The 23348-nt window shown below is 42.9% G+C and overlaps 1 protein-coding gene across 1 annotated transcript in view; it reads left to right on the plus strand.

Annotated features, from left to right (window-relative positions):
* The first annotated feature begins 17588 nt into the window (after nt 1-17588).
* Nucleotides 17589-23348, plus strand: part of LOC137379539 (ras-related protein Rap-1b) — a 92127-nt gene continuing 86367 nt past the window's right edge. The window contains exon 1 of the mRNA XM_068050496.1: nt 17589-17722. The gene's annotated coding sequence lies outside the window, so the exon portion shown is untranslated. The remainder of the gene's footprint in view (nt 17723-23348) is intronic.

The following is a 23348-nucleotide window of genomic DNA, read 5'->3' on the forward strand; positions in this document are numbered from 1 at the left end:
ACTTAATCTATCTATATCCCTTTGCAGACTCTGGGCGGAATTGTCGAGGACCTCCGAAGGCAGGTACGGAGGCAGGGGTGGGGAAGAGGCCCAAAAAATAGCGACGCCGGGCAGCATGTCAATTTCAAGGCCCAGATCCCAGTGTCGGCAACAACCACTGGGGGGGGGGGGCTGTGGGGTGGGGGTTTATTCATTCACGAGATGTGGGCATCGCTGGCTAGGCCAGCATTTATTGCTGATCCATAATTGCCCTTGAGAAGGTGGTGGTGAGCTGCCTTCTTGAACCGCTGCAGTACATGTGGGGTCGGTACACCCACAGTGCTATTAGGAAGGGAGTTCCAGGATTTTGACCCAGTGACAGTGAAGGAACAGTGATATAGTTCCAAGTCAGGATGGTGTGTGCTTGGAGGGGAACTTGCAGGTGCTGGTGTTCCCATGCATTTGCTGCCCTTGTCCTCCTAGGTGGTAGAGTTTGCAGGTTTGGAAGGTGCATCTAAGGAACCTTGGTACATTGCTGCAGTGCATCTTGTAGATGGTACACACTGCTGCCACTACGTCGGTGGTGGAGGGAGTTAATGTTAGTGGATGGGGTGCCAATCAAGCATGCTGCTTTGTTCTGGATGGTGTCGAGCTTCTTGAGTGTTGTTGGAGCTGCACCCATCCAGGCAAGCGGAGAGTATTCCATCACACTCCTGACTTGTGCCTTGTAGTTGAGGGACAGGCTTTGGGGAGTCAGGAGGTGAGTTACTTGCCGAAGGATTCCTAGTCTCTGACCTGCTCTTGTAGCCATGGTATTTATATGGCTACTCCAGTTCAGTTTCTGGTCAATGGTAACTCCCAGAATGTGACAGTGGGGGATTCAGTGATGGTAATGCCATTGAATGTCAAGGGGAGATGATTAGATTCTCTCTTGTTAGAGATTGTCATTTCCTGGCACTTGTGTGGAGTGAATGTTACTTGCCACTTATCAGCCCAAGCCTGGATGTTGTCCAGGTCTTGCTGCATTTCGACACGGACTGCTTCAATATCTGAGGAGTCGCGAATGGTGCTGAACATTGTGCAATCATCAGCGAACATCCCCACTTCTGACCTCATGATTGAAAGAAGGTCATTGATGAAGCAGCTGAAGATGGTTGGGCCTAGGATACTACACCGAGGAATTCCTGCAGTGATGTCTTGGAGCTGAGATGATTGACCTTCAACAACCACAGTCATCTTCTTTTGTGCTAGGTGTGACTCCAACCAGCGGAGAGTTTTCCCCCGATTCCCATTGCCTCCAGTTTTGCTAGGGCTCCTTGATGCCATACTCGGTCAAATGCTGCCTTGCTGTCAAGGGCAGTCACTCTCACCTCACCTAGTGAGTTTTATCTTGGGGTGGTGGGGGGGGGGGGGGGTGCTGGTGGGGAAGGGGAGGACAGGAATCCCGCTGTCCTCCTCAACGAGGCCAATTTACCTTGTTAAAAAAACTTGTTTAGAGCTTGTTGAAGGCAGAGAATGCAACATTCAAAGGGGTGCATGGGTTTCAGAAGCTGTCAGTTTCTGAGCAGCTGAGGGGAGGCAGGTACACAGTGGGGAGTCAGTCATAGCTGCCGCAGGGCATCACCCCAGCCCCATCAGAGGGTTAGCGGGTCAAACGGAGGCTGAGAATTTGGTAAGGGCATGCCCTTGGTGCTGCACAGGTGCCAGGGAGAGTGGGAATTCAGCATCTGGGCTTTGAAAGCAGCTGGCAACCTCTGGGAGGCCACCTACCCAGAAGGAAGGCTCCAGCTCACAATGGGGCATGACTGCCAGATTTTGGGCCCAGTGGTGATGAAGGACAACACCCTTCGCAGGAAGGGCAGAACCTCGGGCATCAGGAGGGCATGAGAGAGGAAAGAAGGGCAGGAAAGCAATGAAGGCCGAGCCCTTAACACAGAATCGACCACCAAAGATGGAGCTACCTGGAGATGACTGAGAACCAGTGCCACAGGAAATTGTGACTCTCCAGACATCTGTGCCCTTGTCACCGAAGACCTCGCACCTCGCAACGTTGATTGCCATGCTCTGCCAGTGCTGTCAAAGTCACTTTGGCCTTGAACCTCTTTGCTTCTGGCTCCTTCCAAGGTTCAGCTGCAAACCTTAGTGGCATCTCAAAAGTGACTGTGCACCATTGCATCTCACTGGTCACTGATGCCCTCTTAGCCAGAGCTAGACAACACATTCATTCAATGACAGAAACAGCCTCGCAGGGACATAGGGCATTGGGTTTTGCCTCCATCACTAGATTCTCTCAGGTGCAGGGTATCATCGACTGCGCCCATGTGGCTGTTGAGACATCCAATGACTGAACAGTGAGATCCATTAACAGGAAGGGCTTCCACTCCCCCAATGTCCAACTGGTCTGTGACCACAACAAGTGCTTCTTCCATGTGTGCGCTCACTTCCGGGAAGCTGCCAAGACTCCTTCATCCTCCGCCAGTCCAGGCTGTGTGAGATCTTCATTTCAACCCCCAACATCCGTGGATGGATTCTAGGGATAAGAGAAATCCCTTGAAGAGATGGCTACTCATCCCTCTGTGGGAGCCCCAGATGAAGGCACAGAGGCATACAACCAAAGGCACCTGCTCACTAGGACCACCATTGAGCAGGCCATCGGGCTTCTGAAGGTGCGATTTTGGTGCCTGGACCAGTTGGGTAGCACCCTCCGATATACTTCTGCAAGGGTCTTGGTCATTGTGGGTGGCCTGCTGCACTCTCCATAACATGGCACTCTAAAGAGGTGCGGACCTTGAGGACAGTGAGGCCATGGAAAGAGACAGCTCATCGTGGGAGGAGCAGGAGGTAAGCAAGGAGGAGGAACTGGAGGCGGAGGGAGATGACACTGAACAAAGAGTTGCCCCTGCTGCATGATTTGGTGGCCTTCTCCTGCCACCCTCCAGGAAGAGGACCTTCCTCCTCTCCCTTACGGCCTCCAGCATTAGATCCAGGGCAGCATCGATGAAGTGAGGGCCTGCCCTGCCCCGGATGCCAGGCCTTTGGCATCCCTGTGACATCTCACTTCCCTCTGGGAAGGCTTTGCCACTATCAGCAGATTTCTCCCTCAGGACAACCAGCAGCCTCAGTGATGGTTGACATGGGGTGTTTCAACGAGTCGCACACTTCATCTTACCCACCTCCATTCCTGCCCCCCCATTAGTTCTAAGTAGACAGGAAACATATTTTCATATCAATTTGGCTCATCCCCATGGAAATCTGGGGGTTCTGAACAAAAAACAAACACAGCTCCTGTTTCTCACCTCCGTGGTGAAAATTCAGCCCTTTGTGTCCTCCTCACAACTTGCTTTCACACCTATCTTGGTATCATCAGCAAATTTGGATACAACACACTCGTCTAAGTCATGAATATAGATTGTAAATCATTGAGGTCCCTGCACTGATCCCTGTGGCACCCCACTAGTTACAGTTTGCCAACCTGAAAATGATCAATTTAGCCCAAATCTCTGTTTTCTGTTAGTTAGGCAATCCACTATCCAAGCTAATATATTACCTCTAACACCATGAGTTCTTATCTTATGCAGTAACCTTTTATGTGGCACCTTATCAAATGCCTTTTGGAACTATAAATACACTACATCTACTGGTTCCCCTTTATCCACCCTTGTTACATCCTCAAAGAACTCTAATAAATTTGTTAAACACAATTTCCCTTTCATGAAACCATGTCGACTCTATTTGATTGTATTATGATTTTCTAAATGTTCTGCTACTACTTCCATAGTAATGGATTCTAGCATTTTCCCAATGACAGATGTTAGGCTGACTGGTCTATAGCTTCTTGTTTTCTGTCTCCCTCCTTTTTTGAATCGGGGTGTTACATCTGCAGTTTTCCAATCTGATGGGATCTTTCCAGAATCTAGGGAATTTGGCAGATTACAACAAATGCATCCACTATCTCTGCAGCCACTTCTTTTAGGACTCTAGGATGCAGGCCATCAAGTCCAGAGGCCTTGTCAGCCTTTAGTCCCATTAGTTTGCCTAGAATTTTTTCTGCAGTGATAATTGTTTTAAGTTCTTCCCTCCTCCCTTTTGTCTGCTGATTTTCTACTATTATTGGGATGCTTTTATTGTCTTCTACCATGAAGCCAGATACAAAGTATTTGTTCAAAATCTCTGTCATTTTCTTGTTTCCCATTATTAATTCCCCAGTATCATCCTCTAAGGGACCAAGGTTTACTTTAGCTACTCTTTTCCTTTTGATATACTTATAGAAGCTCTTACTGTCCATTTTTATATTTCTTGCTATTAATCGATTTTCTCCCTCTTTATTTTATTTTAGTCATCCTCTGCTGGTTTCTAAAATTTTCCCAATCTCTGGCCTACCACTAATCTTCATAGATTAGTACACCTTTCCTTTCAATTTGGTAGCACCCTTAACTTCCTTAGTTAGCCACAAATGTTCATCCTTCTTGTAGAGTCTTTCTTTTTCAATGGAATATATTTTGAGAATTATGAAATATCTCCTTAAATGTCTGCCACATGCATATCTATCATCTTACATTTTAATCTATTTCCCCAGTCCACTTTAGCCAACTCTGTCTTTGTACCTTTGTAATTGCCTTTAAGTTTAAGATAGCAGTTTCAGACCGAAGTTTCTCACCCTCAAACTGAATGTGTAATTCTATCGTGTTATGATCACTCTTCCCTTGAGGATTCTTTACTATGAGATCATTAATAAATCCAGTCTCTTTACACATTACCAAATCTAAAATAGCCTGTTCCCTTGTACAGCAGATTGTTCTAAGAAACTGTCCCAAATACACTCTATGAACTCATCCACAAGGCCATCTTTGCCAATTTGATTTGTCCAATCTTTAAGAAGATTAAAATCATCCATAATTATTGCAGTACCTTACTTACAAGCCCCCATTATTTTTTTGATTTATATTCTGTCCAGCAGTGTAGTTATTGTTAGGGAGCTTATAAACTACACCCACCAGTGACTTATTTCCCTTACTATTATCTCCACCCAAATTGATTCTACATCTTGATTTCCCGAGCCAAGATCATTTCTCACTATTGTACTGATCTCAATCTTTATTAACAGAGCTACCCCACCTCCATTTCCTTTCTGCTTATCCATCCGAAATGTCAAGCACCCCTGAATATTCAGTTCCCAGCCTTAGTCAGCTTGCAACCACATCTTTGTAATGGCTATCAGATCATACCTATTTATTTTTATTTGTGCCATCAATTAATACATCTGGTTATGAATGCAGTATGCATTCCAATAAAGAGCCTTTAATTTTGTCTTTTCACCATTTTCCCGACTCTGACCCTATTTGCTGGTGCACTATTGTGTTTGCACGTTCTGTCTCTTCCTGTCACACTCTTTTGCTTATCAGAACTGCACTTTTCTATACAACAACAACTTGTATTTATATAGTGCCTTTACCATAATAAAACATCCCAAGGCACTTCACAGGAGCATTATAGAGCAAAGATTTGACACCGAGCCACATAGCATTAGGGCAAATGGCCAAAGATTGGTCCGAGAGTTGGTTTTAAGGAGCATCTTAAAAGAGGAAACAGGTGGTTGTAGGGCTGGAGGAAATTCCAGAGATAAGGAGGGGCGAGGCCATGAAGGGATTTGTAAATGAGGATGAGAATTTTAAAATAAAGGCATTGCTTGACCGGGTGACATTGTAGATCAGCGAGCACAGGGGTGATGGATAAATGGGACATGGAGCGAGTAAGGAGAAGGGCAGCAGATTTTGGATGACCTCAAGCTTACAGAGGGTAGAATGTGGGAGGACGGCCAGGACTGCATTGGAATAGTCAAGTCTAGAGGTAACAAAGGCATGGATGAGGGTTTCAGCAGCAGATGAGCTGAGTCGGGGGCAGAGTCAGGCAATGTTACGGAGGTGGAAATAGGCAATCTTAGTGATGCATGGATATGTGGTCAGAAACTCACTTCAGGATCAAATGTAACACCGAAGTTGTGAATGGTTTGGTTCAGCCTCAGACAGTTGCCAGGGACAGGGAATGAATCAAGTAGCTAGGAAATAGAGTTTGTAGCACAGACTGAAGACAACGGCCTCGATCTACCTAATATTTAATTGGAAGAAATTTCTACTCATCCAGTACTGGATGTTGGACACTTCTTTGGCCTCCTTATCTCGAGAGACAATGAGTAAGCGCCTGGAGGTGGTCAGTGGTGTGTGGAGCAGCGCCTGGAGTGGCTATAAAGGCCAATTCTAGAGTGACAGGCTCTTCCACAGGTGCTGCAGAAAAATTTGATTGTCGGGGCTGTTACACAGTTGGCTCTTCCCTTTCGCCGCTGTCTTTTTTCCTGCCAACTGCTAAGTCTTTTCGACTTGCCACACTTTAGCCCCGCCTTTATGGCTGTCTGCCAGCTCTGGCGAACGCTGGCAACTGACTCCCACGACTTGTGATCAATGTCACAGGATTTCATGTCGCGTTTGCAGACGTCTTTAAAGCGGAGACATGGACGGCCGATGGGTCTGATACCAGTGGCGAGCTCGCTGTACAATGTGTCTTTGGGGATCCTGCCATCTTCCAGGCGGCTCACATGGCCAAGCCATGAAGACAACGGCCTCGGTCTACCTAATATTTCATTGGAAGAAATTTCTGCTCATCCAGTACTGGATGTTGGACAAGCAGTCTGATATTTCGCAACAGTGGAGGAGTTGAGAGAGGTGGTAGTGAGGTACAGCTGGGTGTCCTCAGTGTATATATGAAAACTAATGCTGTGTTTTTGGATGTTGGGGGGCAGCATATAGATAATGGTGTGGGAGCAGGAAGAGAAGCCATTGCAAGTGATACTCTGGCTACAATTAAATAGATAAGAATGGAATCAGGTGAGTGCAATGTCACCCAGCTGGATGACAGTGGAGAGGTGTTGGAGGAGGTGAGTGTGGTCAACTGTGTTTAAGTTAGTATTTCTCAGATACAAACCCAATCCACCAGCACACCTACATCTGCTTGTATTGTTGACAATCATCTACAGTCCTGACTCTTGCACATATCTTGGTATCATTTGCAATCTTGCAGATCATTCCCTCGATACTTATATCTAGATTATTAACAAAAATTATAAATAACTAAGGTCTTAATACTAATTCCTGTGGGATATGGATCTGCTGGTCTCCAAGCAGATCCAAATCTATCTACAACCACTTTCTACCTCTCTAGTTTTAAGATTATGCCTCCTTGTTTTGGAAACTCCCACCACAGGAAATAGTTTCTCTGTATCCACCCTTTCGAATTCCTTTATCATATGGAACACCTTGATTGAGTCACCTTCTAAACTCAAGGAACTGCAAGCCAAGTTTGTGCAATCTGTCCTTGTAATTTAACTGTTCAAAGGCCTGGTATCATTCTAGTGAATCTGTGTTGTGTCCCCTCCAAAGCCAATGTATATTTCCTGAGGTTCAGAACACAGAACAGAACAGTCCAGAACAGAACACAGTACTATAGACAGGGGTCTGTACAACTGAAGCATCACTTTCTTACTTTGGAATTCCAACTCTCTTGAGATAAACTTTTTTGATTACCTTTTGTATTGGTGCATTAGCTTTCAGTCATCTTTGCACATGAATACCCAAATCCTTTTGTTCTTCCTTGGCTCATAGTCTCTCACCATTAAGAACATATTCTGATTTTTATTTCTTGGATCCACAGTACATGAACTGACACTTTCCTACATTGAACTCCATCTGCCATAGTTTTGCCCACATACTCAGTCTGTCTTTGTCCCTTTATAATTCTCTCCTCCTATTTAGACAATTAATTGTGCCTCCTAATTTGGATTCTTCTGCAAACTTGGATTTACATCTCTATTCCTTCATCCAAGTCATTAACACATACAATGAAAAGCTGAGGCCCCAGTACAAATTCCTAGGGGACACCACTTGTCACACTCCATCTCTTACCTCCGAACCAATCACAAGCCTACGACACAAGGTTAACTCCAATTTTGTGCACTTTCATTTCTGTGAATAATGTCTTCCGGAGACTCTTATCAAATGCCTTGTGGAAGTCTACATATACAACATCCATAGACACTCGCATAGCCACTATGGTAGTGACCTCTTCAAAAAATTGAACTAGATTAAACGATCTATTAGTCACAGACCTATGCTCACTTTCTTTGATCAATTCATGCTTGTCCAAGTGCATAGCCATTCTGTCTTTGATGACAGATTGTAACTTCCCCATAACTGAAGTTAAACTGACAGATCTGTAATTACCTGGTTTCTCCCTTCTGCACCCCCTTCTCAAATAATGGAGTGTCATTTGCAATTATCCAATCCTAAGATACTATTCCTGAATCTAGAAAACTTTGGAAAATTCTGACAATTTGCATCTGTAGTTTCCTCACCTTTTTAATAATCTTAATAATCACTTTTTAACTATAAAGTTCTGGAGATTTGTCTTTCTCAAGTCCTATTATTTTTCCCATTACCATTCTTTACTTATATTAAGTCCACTAAGTTCTTTCCCTAGATTTATTTTAGTCTCCCTTATATGTCTGGAATTTTGTCCTCCTCCTTCCTCCACTGTGAAAACAGATTCTATAATACTCATTCAAGAAGTCTGCCAAATTGTCCAATAGTCTTGCTTGCATGTCTTTAATCGGCTTACATTCCCCTTTACCATTCTCTTTCACCTAATATATTTACAAAACCTTTTGCTGTTAGCTTGAATAAACCTTGAAAGTTTTTTTATATTCCTTTTTGCACCTTTTATTACTTCCTTTGAATTGCTTTGTTGCTCATTATAGCTTTCCCAATCTGCTGGATTTTCATTTTTCTGCCATTTGTGTTGAGCCTTTTCTTTTAGTTATTGTTTACCATGGTTGCTTAACTACATGAGTGAAGTCATTTCCTTTTAGAGATGTGCAATGGTTTTGTATCATACCAAAGACTTCATGGAATACTTCCCACTGTTTTTCTGTAGGTTTATCCATTAACATTACAGTTCAGTTTACTCTGGTAAATTCATTTCTCATCCCTTCAAAGTTTGCCCTCCTTAAATTTAAAACCTTGGTTTGTGAGCCTCCCTTCTCTCTCTTAAACCTAAAGTTAAATGAAACCACATTATGGTCACTATTTGCAAGAAGTTTCCTTACTGCCAGATTCTTAACTAATTCTGGTTTATTAATCATCACCAAATCCAGTACAGCCTGTTCTCTTGTCAGTTCTAAAGCATGTTGTTTCAAAAAACTGTCCCAAATACATTCTAGACATTCTTTGCCTTTGGTTAACCACAATTAGACTTTTGGGCCTTAAAAAGAGATACAGATTCACCACAGCAGCAGAATAATACACTGTAAATTACATCATAGTAACACTATTGTCCTTATAAAAGAGCATATTATCTTAGTTACCTTGAGAAAAATCATCAGTGATCTGGCAATATCTATATATTAAGGATTCTACAGATAGTTTGCCCTTCATTCCCACAGACCTTACTTCCTGTAACACTCTAATGTTAACATTTACAATGGAAACTGACTATGTATATAATGAGTGGAATCCTGTACATTGTAAGAAAGCTGCATTTCAATATCCTGTTAAATACATGCTGAGGAACCAAACAAATCCTCATTCCCTCCTTCAACTCCTCACTAAGGACATATGTGGGGTTTTACCTCACAGCACACATCTAGGGATGAAATTTACTCGACAGCATACCATCTTTACACTACCCAGTGTGAATTAAAATGAATTTAATTACTAATCCTCGATTATGTTACCCTCAAGCTGCTGAGTAAATTATATAATTCTTTCTTGCCAAATCATCAAGGAAGAAGCCAGACTACAAGTCATACACTAAACACTACTTATTGGTTACAAACTACAACTTAAAAGTTAAAATTGGGTATAGAAACACTTAATAGACATCCATAAATGTATCCTGAGTTACTTAGCAGTTGAGTAGCAAATAATTAATGGACAGAGTTACTTAACAAATTGAGTTGCAAAGGTAACACAGACAATTCAGTAGATCGCTATAAATCAGTGCTACTGTATGCTGAGCATTAATTACAGCGATGACTGGAGTCTGATGGAGAGTAGTTCCTTCAATAGCCGACAAGTTAATAGCTTCTATCAAATAGCTCAAGTCTTCGTGTGTGATTAACAATATTCAGTGTTATATGATCTAATCCTCACAAGTGGTGGCGTTGTGTCAATTTCCTTCTTCCCAGTGTGCAGGCATTAGCTTTTACAGTGTTGAGTCAATGAACTGAACCCACTTTATACACAAGTGACAATATCTTTCACAAACATTTACAATCAAGTTACGCTCATAACTCTGCCTGTAACAGATGAGTGTAGCCACAAAATAGGTTTTAGCCTTTGATAGTCTGTCCTTCAAGGTACATTTTCCTGGTAGGAGTACCTCTTAGGCTGACTAGGTAAAAGTTCTCTGAAGAAAAATAGAAAAGTCTTTGCCTGACTAAGATAGACCACCACTTCTACCAAAGACAACGAAAACCTCTGCTTCTGAGTGACCTGTGTCGGATTTCCTCACTCCTTTCTGTGTCTATCATCCCCTAAAGTCAGTACTGATAGATCAGCATTAGAAAAATGCCCCATCTCACCGATTGGAATGCTACTGCTGCTCCTTTTCATCAGAAATAAAGACCAAGCACCTGCACCAAACAGAGATTCCCAAATCCCACTCTCCCAGCAAAGCAGAAGGCTTATGATACTGGGACTTAAAGAATTAAATTATGAGGGCAAGTTGCCTAAACTGAGTTTCTGGTCCCTCGAGTTTTGAAAGTTGAGGGACAATCTAATTAAGATGTTTAAGATTCTAAAGAGATTCAAAGGGTAGGCACAGAGAAACTATTTCCTCTGGTGGGGGAAAATCGAGAACAAGGGAGCATAATCTTAAAATTAGAACCAGGCGACTTAGAATTGAAGTCAGGAGGCATTTTTTTCATGTAAAGGGTAGTATAAATTTGGAACTGTCTCCCCCAAAAGACTAGGTCAATTGAAATCTTCAAAACTGTGATTGATAGATTTTGTTAGGTAACCAAGGGATATGAGAAAAGGTGAGGAAATGGAGTTGAGGTATGAATGAGCCATGATCTAATACAATGACAGACCAGGCATTTGTGGGGTTGGGGGGAGGGGCGGGGGGGGGGGGGAAATGTTGTTCAATAGCCTACTCCTGTTCCTGTGAACACCTCACCCCTGTCTGCCACTGACAATCAAGTTTGAAAATAAAAACAAAAGGTAGCAGCAGTCTCAAGATGTGATCAAGATAGTTACTGACAGAATATCCAATAAGGGGCATCAGCCACGGAGTAAACATAAGAAGGAACTACACCCAGAAGTTAGATCCCAGACAACCCGCCCTCCCAACCCACAATCAGCTATAGATTGGATCAATTTCTCCCTGCCAAGCACAGAGCAAAGACTTTGGAAGCCCCACTCCCTCAACAGTCCGAGACAAAAATGCAATGTCCAAAAGCACCAATTAAAATGACAAATCTTTGAAAACATAGGATTGATACCATACAAATCTGAGCAGTAATGACTGGACTTCTTCTCAAATCATGGTAAACAAAGCAGGAGACCTTAGCAGTTAGTGAATGAGAAATCCCCCTTATTCACCTCCACCACCAGCAACCAGCACCCCCCCCAACCCCCCGCCCCACAGACTAAGAGCTGGCATTGCAGGCCCTTCAACCCCACTGAGCACAATCCCCATCCCACTGACAGAAAAGCATAGATCGGTTTCCCACAGGGAGTAGCTCAGCAGCAAGCATTAACTAAGCATTATAACTGTAACCCAGACACAGATCATAAGCTCCTGGAGGGGACATGGGGTTATAGTCTCCTTTAAAAAAATATTAACTCCACTTTCACACATGTTGCATTTACACTCTGTTCATTTATGATCAGAATGTTTGCAGCTGATGCTAGCCACTGGTATTGATTGTTGGAGTTTAGTATACTTGAAAATTCTCTTGCAAGTATTGTGAAATTTAATTTAGCATAGCAACTTGGAACTCTTGTCTGGGCTGATAAGAGTCGCACTTATTTTATTTAGAGATACAGCACTGAAACAGGCCCTTCGGCCCACCGAGTCTGTGCCGACCAACAACCACCCATTTTTTATACTAATCCTTCATTAATCCCATATTCCCTACCACATCCCCACTATTCTCCTACGATCTACCTACACTAGGGGCAATTTACAATGGCCAATTTACCTATTAACCTGCAAGTCTTTGGCTGTGGGAGGAAACCGGAGCACCCGGCGAAAACCCACGTGGTCACAGGGAGAACTTGCAAACTCCGCACAGGCAGTACCCAGAATCGAACCCGGGTCGCTGGAGCTGTGAGGCTGTGGTGCTAACCACTGCGCCACTGTGCCGCCCCACTTGCTGCCCCAGTGTCACCACAACAAATAGCAGCAAGTGACCCTTGTTTCAAGGAGAGTAACACAAATAAAATGGGCCCATCCAAACTAAAAGTTTGTATGTAGAGTTAAAACATAATTTGATTTTCTTTGCCAATGAAAGATATATCATGAAAGCTTCAAACAAACCAGTGACACTGCCTAAACCAGCTCCAAGGCCACCTAAGTGTGAACAAAGCCTTGGAAGAGTGGCATGCAGTCAGAACAATCCCTCTTGTTCATCCCTCGCTTCCTTGACCTGTTTGCCGTAGGATTACTAATTCTGGTTGGACGTATTCCTGGAGATTTCATCACATGATCTTCAACCACCACCCCATCCACGCTCCCACCACTGGTCACACAGTTTTATCACGCCAATTGAAAAGCAAATTCTTCTTTACCCAATTGCATAACTTGACTATAAGACAATCTTGTTTCCTTTCTACACCATTTTTAAACTAACAAATGAAAGTGCACAAAGAAAATGAAAAACAAAGTTCCAATGATTTTCCTTCCTAGTTGCTGGTAGTAGTGTCCTGGAGATTAATCTTTAATTCCTGGAGGGTTCAAGACAAAGCAGTAAGATTGGGGAGAAAACACTTGGCAGAGACTGATAAAGAGAGAAATAGATAGAGAGAGAGAGAGATACAGAGAGATAGAGATAGATGGCTATATCAGGAGACAAATAGCAAGAAATATATATCTATAACAGAGAAATGGAGACAAATAGTGAGAAATATATATCTGTAACAGAGAGATGGAGAGAAGATGTGGAGATAATGAAATACAGAGGTGGATATGAGATAGATATATATAGATAAATAAATAATGAGAAATATACATTTATATCTATAATAGAGAGATAGATGGAAAGAAGATATGGAGGTAGTGAAATAGAGAAAGAGATTTTATATCTTTATACAGAGAGAGAGAGAGAGAGAGGCATAAATAGTAAGAAATGTATATATCTATAACAGAGAGATAGTTGGAGAGAAGATATGGAGGTAGTGAAATACAGATATATATATATATATATATATAACAGAGAGAGAGAGACATGGTGAGAAATATATACATCAGTTATAGAGAGGGATGTAGAGGACATATTGTTATGGTCAAGTGGGAAATGGCATGGGTGGCTTTCACTTTTCACCTCGCAACTGACCGCAGATAGTGTTTTAGTCCCTGTGTGTTAAAGGGGCAAATAAACAGACAAACAACAGGTTTTCTATTAGGTTTAAAAAGAAAGATAACTATTTATTTAAACAATACCTGAATATGTTCGCAACCTCACCCACTCACGCAAATTACACACAAGAAAAGATAGAGTGGAGGGTTGCATGCAATTAGAGTCCAATTGCTGTAAAAGAGTTTGTTGTTTAAAACCTTCAGAGTTTTTCCAGGAGGAAATTTTATAATGGTTTTGCAGGCCTGGTGTTCCTTGTCTTAGAACTGATGAAGCGTTGCGGACTCCTTTAGTTAAAACTCAGTTCAGAGTTGGTGGTAGAACTCCTGGCTCAATTCTCAGATGGGAGGTTTTCAGGTCACCTTTGTGGTCTCTGTCTCTGTTGATTAGAGATGCTGCTGACAGGGCTTATTGCTTAGCTGGATCGATCCCACAGCTTCTCTGGCTGGTATGGCTTTACCCCTTTCCCAGAGTAGTTATTTCTTTTAAGGGAAAAACTTACCAGGTTTTGGTTTTAGTCAGGTGACTCAAGAGGCTCTCCCCTGGGATGTTCATTCAATGTCCCAGGATGTGGGGACCATTGTTACATAATGGTGTCTAAATGTGGTCCATTTTCATAAATAGATGTTATTTCACCCCTATTAATTTGGCCTTGGCGTCAGTCTGTCTGCAAAGGTCTTTGCTAGCCCAATTTTTGATGATAGTAGTCGTTAGCATGGAATGGGCTGTTTTACATATCAATGTGCCTCCTCAAAAAAATTCCAGACATTAATAATGGTCCCGTCTGTGGGGACAGAACAATGGGGACATTTAAAGTGAGCTAATCAATTAATTATAGACTACTAACAAACTAACTTCAGGGCTGCAGAGACAGCTTATCAGCAGAAACAAACTAGCAAGCAGAAACTAACGGGACAGCTGCAGACTGCTTAATAGTAGCCTATTGTAGAACAATCAGCCTAACAGTCCAAGGAGATAGGGGGATGAGAAACTGCTGGAGTAAGAAGGTGAAACAAATTGACAAGACAGTACACCAATCGGGCTCCGACACCAAGAAACTGCAGAAGTTTGTAGACCAATTGGGAACAGAAAGGGGGTGTCACTGATTTGTATGAAGGACTATAAGAAAGGCATAATTTCGCACGCAGGTGTTGTTGTGTTCACTGTTCACCTTGTGTGTTTGCTTGGCTGATGATGTAACCATTACGTACTGCAATAATGTTTTTTAAAGCTACAGTCGGACTTCGTCTCTCTTTGTGCAACTAATGAGATCTAACACGTCTTTTAAAGGCCTGCTTGGGTCTGCAAAAATAAAAACTCGACCCGAGCCCGACAGAACCACATCCGACCCGAGCCCGAACCGGGCAGAGTCCTTCCATTTTTATCCGCACCCGACCCAACCCAACCATCAGTTAACATACCTTCCGTTTTCACTTTGTTGCTGATCTGCACAAGCTTAAAATAACTGTAACAAAACCACCTTTCTAGTCCAAAAATTAAATTAACATTGGAGCCACTTACCTACCCGAACCCAAATGCTGGACCTGGAAGTGCAACCCGACCTGACCCAAACCTGACACATGTCGTTGGGCCCCATCAGGTTTGGGTTGGGTAGCAGCCCTCTAACATCTTTTAACAGACAAATATGTTGATTGGCAGGACAAGAGGGAATTACCTAACCACTCCCTCCACGTTGCCAAGTAGCAAAGTGTCCATTCTCTTGTAGTTTACTTCAACAGTTTACTTTTATTTCATAATTCCTCCAGTTCATTTCATGTTTCATCACTGTTCCCTCCGTGAGCGTGACATTCAGCGTGACAATATGGAGATAGTGAAATAGAGAATGATAGAGAAGGATATAGAGAAATAGAAATAGATATACAGAGAGATAAATAATGATAAATACGTATAATAGAAAGATAGATGGAGAGAACATATGAAGATAGAAAGAGAGATGGTTTTGAAAGACAGAATCATAGAAAGTTTACAGCACAGAAAGAGGCCACTTGGCCCATCTGGTCTGCGCCAGCCGAAAAACGATCCACCTATTCTAATCCCATCTTCCAGCATTTGGTCCGTAGCCCTGCAGATAAAGGCACTTGAGGTGCATTTCCAGACTTCTTTTGAATGAGTTGAGGGTTTCTGCCAGAACTACCCTTTCAGGCAGTGAGTTTCAGACCCCCACCAGCCTCTGGGTCAAAAAAACTTTTCCTCATCTCCCCTCTAATCTTTCTACCAGTCACTTTAAATCTGTGACCCCAAGTCACTGACCTCTCTGTTAAGATAAATAGGTCCTTCACCTCCACTCTATCCAGGCCCTCAAAATTTGTACAATTCAGTCAGATCTCCCCTCAGCCTTCTCTGTTCCAAGGGAAACAACCCCAGCCTATCCAATCTTTCCTCTAAGCTGCATTTTTCCAGTCCTAGCAATATCCTCGTAAATCTCCGCTGTACTCTCTCTAGTGCAATCCTTTTTGTAATGAGGTGACCAGAACTGCACACAGTACTCAAGTTGTGACCTAACCAATGATTTATACAGTTCCAGCAGAACTTCCCTGCTCTTGTATTCTATACCTCAGCTAATAAAGGAAAGGATTCCATATGCCTTCTTAACCACTTTATCGACCTGTCCTGCTACCTTCAAGGAATTGTGGACATTCACTCCAAGGTCCCTCACTTCCTCTACACTTCTCAGTATTTTCCCATTAATCGTGTATTCCTTTGCCTTGTCTTACCTCCCCAAATGCATCACCTCACACTTCTCCCGGTTGAATTCCATTTGCCACTTTTCTGCCCATCTGACCAGACCATCAATATCTTCCTGCAGCCTACAGCTATCCTCCTCGCTATCAACCACATGGCCAATCTTTGTGTCATCTGCAAACTTCTTGATCATGCCCCCTACATTTACATCCAAATTGTTAATATATACCACAAGAAAGCAGGGGACCCAGTACTGAGCCCTGTGGAACGCCATTGGAAACAGCCCGCAAGTTGCAAAAACACCCGTCAACAATTACTCTTTGTTTCCTGACACTGAGCCAATTTTGTATCCACCTTGCTGCATTTCCCTGGAACCCACGGGATTTTATTTTTTTAACCAGTCTGCCATGTGGGACCTTGTCAAAAGCCTTGCTAAAATCCACGTAGACCACATCAACTGCACTACCCTCATCTATCTTCCTTGTTACTTCTTCAAAAAATTTGATCAAGTTGGTCAGACAAGATCTTCCTCAACAAATCCATGCTGACTATCCTTGATTAACCTGTGCCTTTCTAAGTGACAGCTTATCTGGTCTCTTAGAATTGATTCCAATAATTTGCCCATTACTGAGGCTAGATTGATTGGCCTGTAATGATTCAGTCTATCCCTCCCTCCCTTTTTAAACAGAGGTACAATGTTCCCAGTCCTCCAGCACCACACGTATATCCAGTGAGAACTGGAAAATGATGGTCGTACCTTCCGCTATTTCCTCTCTTGCTTGGGCTGCATTTTATCCAGCCCTGGTGATTTATCAACTTTCAAGGATGCTGATCCCATTAATATGTCTTCTCTTCCTATGTTGATCACATCCAATACTTCACACCCCTCTTCCTTAACTACAATATGTGCATCGTCCCCCCTCTTTTGTGAAGACAGACGCAAAGTATTCATTAAGAACAATACCAACATCTTCCGCCCCTACACATAGGTTACCTTTTTGGTCTTTTATGGGCCCTACTCTTTCCTTAGTTACCCTCTTACTCTTAATGTATTGATCAAACATCTATGGGTTCACCTTGATTTTGCTTGCCAATATTCTTTCATGCTCTCTCTTGGCTTTCCGTTTGATTTCACCCCTCCTCCTTCTATACTCCTTTCGGCTGTCTATATATAAATATATAATAGTGTTTTTATGTATCGAGAATAGAGATAAACAGATGGGAAGAATATGTGGAGACAGAGTTGGAGGGAAGGACGTAACGCGCTTGCGCCTGACGTCAGGCCAGGCTGTGCGGCCGCCGGCGGTGCTGACGGAAGCGGGAGTGGAGGCGGCTTCAGAGCGACTCCAGCGGCCGCCCCGCGCACAAACATTGCACCGAGTCTTCTGCTCGGATCGCTTCGCCTACCTCCGACCGGTGAGTTTGTTTGCACGCCAACTCCAGAGGAAGCCGAAATATCGATGGAAATCCCGGTTTCAAGTGGCCGGGCCGGGCCGGGCTTGGCCTGGAGAGGGAGCAGTGGGGAGTGGGAGCCCGGGGAGGAGCGCTGGCGAAGGGGAAGCAGAGGGTGGGGAGCCGGGGAAGGCAGAGCGGTGGGCCGGGAGCGGGTTTGCGGAAGAAGCGGCGGTTGCCGGCTGGAAGATGGCGGAACGGTATGTGTGTGTGTGTGTGAAGCGGCGGAGGTTGAAGCTCACCGAGTGCGGCCCACCCGGTCGCGGCGCAACTACTGCCGGACAGTCCGCCTCTCCCTCTGCTGTTTCCCGGGGCGGGGTGGGGGAGGATGGAGAGGGGTGACTGGGACCGGCTCTCTCTGGGCCGAGCCCCGGCGGCAACACCGCGGATGGTTTGAAGTTCAGCAGCGGAAATGGAAACTTGTACTTTTCTATCCATTGAGATGTCTCAGCCGCTCCGGAGTGCGGAAAAAACTGGGTCTCTCTTTATTCTAAATTAAGGTTGCTGTTTCCTTTCTGCTTTTTTTTTCTCGGATGCTTCATATATTCGGCTGTAATTTATGTTCTTGCCGTTGACAAGTTGATGTGAGGCAGGAGCCCCACCTTAGTGGTAAAGTATCCCCCGAGGCGGCTCCAGCAGCCAGGGCGGATGCGGCTGCTTCGCAGCCTGTACACTGTTTAAATGCACATTCACCCGGATCCGAGTTGGGATGCTAAACTATTAACTCCCCTATCGCTTTCAAATCGTTTGGCCTCGTAATATGGCATTTATCCCAAAAAGGGAAGTCCTTTACCGAAAGCCTCTTTCAAGTGTGCGTGTGTTTTTGTATGTGAACTGATTGCTTTAATGTTGCCAAAGGGTTGTCGTTTCGCACGCCTACACAAATGTTTCGGAATTGTGGATAGGCTTGTGAAACACAGTGCAAGACTGGCCGTAGGTTTTGTCAGAATTAATCTAGTATTGCAAAATTAAGACTTTTTTTTGTCCTATTGGGGAACGTGGACAAGTCTTGCCAAACTTGCGTATTTCGTTAAGTGTCAAAAATGGCAGAAAGTGATCTCGGTAATCTACTGAGTTTATGAAATATGTCACTCAAGTGATGAAGGCATGACATGTGTTGTATACTTCCTGTGTGAGAAATGTAACAGCAAGAGGGGATCTTTAAGATTTGATGTAGTTTAAAACTGACATTTTTTTATGTACTCCGGACAGGTTAAACTCAGCTGAAGCACAACAACTTGTATTTATGTAGCGCCTTAACAAATAAAGCGTCCCAGGACGCTTCACAGAAGTGTTATCAAACAAAATTTGGCACTGAGTATAAGGAGTGAATCCCAGAGTTGGCAGCCAAAGGCATGTCTACCAGTGGTGGAGTCATTAAAATCAGGAATTCTGGAGGCCCGAATTGAAAGAACACAGATATCTCTTAAGGGTTGTAGGGCTGTTGGAAATTAGAGAAAGGGAGGGGTGAAGCTGTGGAGGTATTTGAAAACAAGGATGCGAATTTTAAAAATCAAGACATTGCTTAACTGGGAGCCAATAAAGGTCAGTAAGTGGCGCAGTGGTTAGCACCACAGCCTCACAGCTCCAGCGACCTGTGTTCGATTCTGGGTACTGCCTGTGTGGAGTTTGCAAGTTCTCCCTCTGACCGCGTGGGTTTTCGCTGGGTGCTCCGGTTTCCTCCCACAGCCAAAGACTTGCAGGTTGATAGGTAAATTGGCCATTATAAATTGCCCCTAGTATAGGTAGGTGGTAGAGGAATTGAGAGAAGGTGGGGATATGAGAGGGAAATGGGATTAATATAATATAATAAGGATTAGTATAAATGGGTGGTTGATGGTCGGTACAGACTCGGTGGGCCGAAGGGCCTGTTTCAGTGCTGTATCTCTTATATAAAAAAAAAGTGCATGGGTAAACAGGACATGCCAGTTAGGACAGGGTAGAGGTTTGGATGATCTCAAGTCTACAGAGGATAAAACCTGGGAGGTCGGCCAGGAGTGCATTGGAATAGTCAAGTCTAAAGGTGAGGATTTCAGCAGCAGATGAGCTGATACAGGGCAGAAATCGGCCCTCTTAGGTGATGGGGGATGTGGTTGGAAACACATTTGTCAAATGTAACACCAAGATTGTGAACAGTCTGATTCGACCTCAGATAGTTGACAATTGTCCCAGTATTTAATTGGAGGAAATGCATTGAACTAAATTCATCATGACATGAATTGTCTACCTTTTACAGATTAGCAATCTGGCAATTTGTCCAGGGGATGGGTTATGATGGGTTGGACTGTTGTAAATTCTGACTGGAAAAACTTTAAAAAGTATTGCAACAGTATAAAAGTTAGTTCCTAATTACTGGACACCTAAAAGATAACTTTAAGATTATAGTTAAAAGGGACAACAAAAAGCAAGTTGTACTTAAACACATTTTTAAAGATTTCTTTTTTTTTAAAAAAAGGAAGTGGTTGAGACTTCCAAAGACTACTGGAAGGCTTCCAGATATCCGATTTAGTGAATCTTTCAAATGCATTGGTGTATTTGCATTAAAGTGAATTAATGTTCTGATTGAATAGTAACATGTACAACTATAGTTGACTTACCAGCTTTTTCTGGAAGTATGATATACTGATTGTGTATAAGTTGGAGTAATGTTTATGCCATCTGCCATCAGTGTAAAATTATACATCTAGGGGACCTTTGTAAATGCTCTCTACTATAACTGGATTTCCTTCACTGTGTGTTAGAATATATAATTTTATATAGGGCACTGTGAACATACTTGAAACAGTACATGACGCATGCCTTCAGGTCGTTAGTTAAGCACAACTGTCTGCAATGCTTACATACTGAAAATGTGTAATGAATCCTTGGAACCTGTTAAAGGCTATTATTCAAGGTTGGAGTTAAGCTATTTTCAAATGAGTAATTTTAATTTTTGATTATGGTTCTGTTCAAAACTCCCTGGCTGTTTATACAAGGTGACTGAACATTCATTAAATGTATTGCTTATAATACTAAGGCGTTCACTTTTAGACTATATAAACGGCCATGGTGTTACAGTGGGCTACAGCAGTGCCATTTCATCTCTAGGTCCTTGGTTTTAATACATCTCAAATTAATATAGTGGATAGAAATCATTTTGGCTTGAAGGATCCTAGCTTAACTAAATTAGATCAACACTTTTAGCTCATTTCCTAAGGGTCATTAACTCCGAGCACACAACTGCCTCTAATTTAGGTCTAACTCAGCCTCGCGAGAGAAACCAAAATAACAGCTGGTGTAGAAAATGATGTGTTTTGTGTAGTGGGATATGCTTTTTGAAGTTTCAATAAAAGCACATTGTTTGGCATATTAATGAAGTTTACCTTGCTTCTGTTCCAACAGTGCTTTGATAAAACTGAATGCCAAAAGTGGTAGTATCTTCCATACAGCATGAATATCATTGTGTTTTTAGCTGAGCCAAAGTGGTTTAGCCATGAAATTAGGTTACAGCATATATACTGTATTTATGGCGTGGGTGGACCTTGTTTCATTTGCGTACTAGTATACAATATGAATGAATTGCTTGAGCCCAAATTCTAGAATCCTTTATTCATTTTGTACATTGTGCATTATCTCTATTAAGGCCTTATTATCTACCTTAATGATGGTTATACATTGCAGTTCTCTCAACAAATGTGATAATTAAAGGTGACAATCAGGAATATTGCACATCTCTTGGCTACTCGCTTAATTGCAGCAGCAACACCCTCAGCAGTTTATTTGCCAACTGGGCTTCAACTACTTTTGCCATGAAGGATTGGGCAAAGGAGGGGCGATAATAACGCTGTGGGATGGGAGGTTTGTAATCAACCATTTTGTTCCCATCGCCTTTAGGAATTCTGGGAATTGTTCACAGTAATCCTCCCAATAGTCATGGTACTGGTTCACTTTAAATTTGCATGCATTTAAGGATGTGATTCAAAACCACCACATGTTTAGATAGAATATATTGACATTAAATGTGCTAGGATCAATTAGTGAAACTCATAACTTTCATATAGTATGAAAAATCCCATTTTCTCTTCACACCACCCTCGTCCCCAACAGCACAATGCAGCTTTCATCTCTGTTATGTACTTACAGGCACCTAGTTGCCACTGGGGTGCAATTGGTAGAATGTGCTGGATATTTCAGTTCTACGAAAGCGAAGTTTCCAGGCAAACTCATTAGCATAAGCCTGAACATAAAATCTTCCTTGAATCAGTGCAATTGATAAAATTGATTTGTGACAGGACAGGGCATGTTCAAGCATCACAGAAAGGTGGGATTACCAATAAATGAGCCATCATCAACTGACTGATTTAATGGTCTTGCTTTTTAATTGGTGTCAGTCAGCTGCTTTGATCTGCTCTTGGCACATGAGACCTGTGACCAGCAGTCAATTAAACCCACACAGGTGTGTTCTGCTCTGCTATAATTGACTGAATTCAGACTAATTTTAAACAAAATTTGAAGTCATTGCAGCAGCAGGAGCAACACAACAGGATCAGGCTTCAATTGACTGCCAGTCAGTGCGGGTACAGATGATAAAGCTGGATTCATGTGACCACAAGTGTGTGCGCATCTGAGAATGTGGTGCAATGTGATGAACTCCCCAAACTACTCTTTTCTCCAACCCCCAAACAACTCAAACAAGTGCAATTGGCAGAAACTCTCCATGTTGACCTGATGGCATAGCCAGTTTTGTGAGTGGGGACTACTTCAGCTGAATGGACTTTTGAACCAGGGTAAAAGATCGTGAACGCTCAGTCATAAGTAGTTATGGGCACAGTGTTTAAAATTCTGTAGTCGTGAAAGCTATTGCATTCAATGCCACCCAGATTACACTGATATCTTGGCGCAGGTCAAGCAGTTTTGGCTTGATCAGTCTGCCTTTGATTCATATGTTGTGTGTTTAAATGCAGTAGAATGTTTCTGTAGTGCGTTGCTTTGGTGAATTGGCACTCTACTGTTGAAACCTTTAGAAATATATTTGATAATGTAGGGCTCCGTACACGTGCATGGAGTTAGCTTCGTGCTGACTATCCATTCCACTGCTTGTATTACCCCATCCAGCTTCCTGTGTAATGTTGAAACCTGGAAGATTCATAGCTTCTGGGTTAAATGTTGATATAATTAAAATCATCCTCTTCTGGTTCTGGACTCCCATCGGTCTTCTTGGCTGCCTCTTTAAGCATAGTCTGCAAGTACAAAGCTTTGGCATTCTGGTCAGCATTACTCTTGTCCTGCTACCTGACCAAATAGAGTAAAACTTCCTTCCACCTTATGAAATGTTGCCTGCCCCTGCCCCTACTGTTCTCCCAAAGACATTGAGATTCCAGCTTATGACTTCATAGTTTGAAGCCTAAATTTCTCCAAAGCGCTTCTTGCAGGCCTGCCATTTATCCGGAACGCTCCACCAAAAATCCTGTCCTCCCATCACCATGACTCTTCTGTCCATGTTAAGCTCCACTGGCTTCCCATGCCTAATGTTTTGATAGCATGCACATTCCTGTGTTCAAAACCCCCTGTGGTCTGGCACCACCCTATTTCTGAGATACTTTCAGCTGTA

Source organism: Heterodontus francisci, chromosome 18 (assembly GCF_036365525.1).
Source record: "Heterodontus francisci isolate sHetFra1 chromosome 18, sHetFra1.hap1, whole genome shotgun sequence".
Classification (NCBI taxonomy): Eukaryota; Metazoa; Chordata; class Chondrichthyes; order Heterodontiformes; family Heterodontidae; genus Heterodontus; species Heterodontus francisci.